This window comes from Poecilia formosa, unplaced genomic scaffold (assembly GCF_000485575.1).
Source record: "Poecilia formosa unplaced genomic scaffold, Poecilia_formosa-5.1.2 Scaffold96, whole genome shotgun sequence".
In the NCBI taxonomy this organism is placed as follows: Eukaryota; Metazoa; Chordata; class Actinopteri; order Cyprinodontiformes; family Poeciliidae; genus Poecilia; species Poecilia formosa.
Genome location: NW_006800035.1, coordinates 1868988 through 1871780, shown reverse-complemented (window position 1 = coordinate 1871780; position 2793 = coordinate 1868988). Strand labels below are relative to the sequence as shown.

The following is a 2793-nucleotide window of genomic DNA, read 5'->3' as shown; positions in this document are numbered from 1 at the left end:
ATTTTAATTGTATTCATTTATTCTAGATTTTTAATTTTATTCATTTGTATTTATTTCATTATTATTTACCTCCACCTGTATACAGTTGTATATAGGGCAGGGTGATATGGCTGAAAAATATATCACAATATAAGCATTTCATATCAATCAATAACAATAATTGTTGATTCGTTTTTCTGTTTTAAATATCTAAAATCCTGCTGGGGCGGATCTACTGGGGTGGCAGTTGCACCCCAAATGAGAGCCTTGCCACCCCTGTTGCCACCCCAGCTGGCGACAATGAATTCAATAAATAGTTATGGCAAATCGAACATTAAGCGCATGATACTCTTTTTTCCGACAACACTGAATGCAACACAATGTAACCTGACACCTACTGCTAAGTAGCGGGAAGTGCGAGAGAAGGACAGAGCGCCAGCAGCATTGGTGGATATATACGTTACTGGACTGGACATCACGTGACTTATTGCCATTGCTGTCCATTGAGTCAGAAATATCGGTGGTCAGGAAAATACTACAATCACTCAAAGAATCAGAACAACGGACGCAATGTTTAGCAGTTAATTCAACCATAGATAATGGTAATAAGGGCTTCAGATTTCACAGGTGAGGAAAACGTTTTAACTTAAAGAAAACATTGAACAAGTGAGCAGTGGGTCAGTTATACTAGCCTAACTGTTAGCCTGCTATGGACTTTGATAACCTGAGCATGTGCTGCGCAGTTCGGTGTGTTTTGGTTCCGTTAAAACAGGTCAACCCGCCCACCAAGTCATCAGTAGAGCAGCTGTTTAAATCAGCTAATCAACCACCGTAATGTTCAGGCGAAAACTTATTAATAATCACAATATAGACATTAAGCCTGACAGCATAATGTAACGGACTGGATGTTCTGTTTTAGTGTCTTTGCTAAGTTTTGTGTGGGAAATGTTTGTTTTTGGTGCTGATTCCCCTGATCGGTGATCTCTGCTCTATCTGCTCGTTGAGCTGTTGTCTGTCGGTTGCCATGGCAACGGGTCTGCGCGTAATGCCGACATACAGAGCAAGAAAAGGCGGTCAGTCCACTTTCTATAAATGCAGGGGCCTGGTGAAGGACCAGCAGGCATTTGGGTTTGGGGCCGATGGTTTTTACCAGAGCAAGAGAGGTAGCATGAGAACAAATGAAAGTTTGAACTCTGTATTTATTTGGTGAAAGAGGAAAATAAATCACCAAGAACAATCAATAAGTTTGGACATTGAACCTTCTTTTGCCTGTGTCTAGAAACATGACCCCAGTGCCTCAGTGGTGGCTTGGTGGAACTTTTATTGAATGTTTGGCTTGGCAAACAATCAGAAGTGGTTCTGTCTAGTTTGGTTCTTCACCTGTTTATCAGCTTTATTGTACCTTTATTGTGGCGCATTGCAGCCGCTGCAGTTCCTAAAAACAAGCGACAAAAACTGAGCTAATCCCCTCTGTTCGCAAAACGTGGTGATATTTATAACAGTCGTCAAACTATGGCTCCTACAGCATATTTAAAATAAAACGATTGACCAATATAAGTAGAAATTTGCCCCTTCTTGCATCTTGACAGAACTAACAGAAACTAAACTGTTTATAGATTTGATCATGGAGAATTTATCAAACATCAGTTTTCTAATCTTTATTTTAAGTCGTATTTAATAGATATATCTAATAACAAATGGTGGCGCTATGAATATTTTTGTGACAGATTTCTGCTCGTCATGTATTGGGATAAAATGGTTGTCTGGACATAACTCAATGAATCACATAGTGACTAATAGGCGCTGTCCAGTCCAGTAATACACATCAATTAGCAGGAGTATGAAAGACGTAAAAATAATTAACTATACTATATTAAGAATTTGTATTTAAGCCTCGGTGCTACATGAAGCTCATTTTGAAACAATGCAAGTTAAAAACAATATTTCATATATATATATATTAGAGGTGTGCCGATCGATCGGTCACCGATCATAATCGGGCCGATTTTCGTGAAAAAGTGCATGATCGGTGATCGGCGATCATTGGCTCTTGTTGCCAATACCGATCATCTCATTTCCAGCCTGCCTGTGCAGCTGGTCTCCTCTTTCCTTCACACTGCGCAAACGCGCAGCAACAAATCCAAAGCGATGTGGAACTATAATGCACTGAGTGAATGGGGAAGTTTGCGTGTTGTGGGGAAAATTGAAGCAGGTCAAAATGCATCAACACAACGAAGCTAATATGGCATAGAAACAATGCCATACTTGACGGAGTTTGGCTACATCGAGGCTCACTGCAGTAAAAAAGACATACAGAGGATCAGATAGCAGGTAAAGCAGCGCACAGCTACAAACACTCACCCGGATTAGCATGACGGTCAGAAAGTTAAACAAATAACCCACAAAATTATTTAAGTCATCGAGCTGCGATGTCAGACGCTGGTTCTGCTCTCGCTGTTGAACCGCTGCTACGCTACAGGTAGTAATATTTCACAGACGGAGATTCGCTTCTGCTCCACCTGGTAGTGACTCTCACACCGAACCTCTGCTTAAAGCTGCAGCATCTAACCTAAAAAAATAAATTTTACATATGTATTAAAACTTTCGCTGTCCTAACATGAGACAGATAATCTCTAAAAAAATAATCGATCTCCTCCCTGATCCGGATAATTACTCCGCTCAGTCAGAAACAGCCAATCAGAGCTAGCAGTAATCAGCTAGCCGCCATGCTATCAGGAAGTTTTCATTCAGTAACTCTGGATTGTTTATTGCAGGGGTCCCCAAACTACGGCCCGCGGGCCGGATCCGGCCCGC

The 2793-nt window shown here is 41.0% G+C and overlaps 1 protein-coding gene across 2 annotated transcripts in view; it reads right to left on the bottom strand.

Moving 5' to 3' along the window:
* Positions 1-2793, bottom strand: part of LOC103142400 (septin-7-like) — a 33263-nt gene that overhangs the window by 1519 nt on the left and 28951 nt on the right. The gene's annotated exons all lie outside the window — the stretch shown is intronic.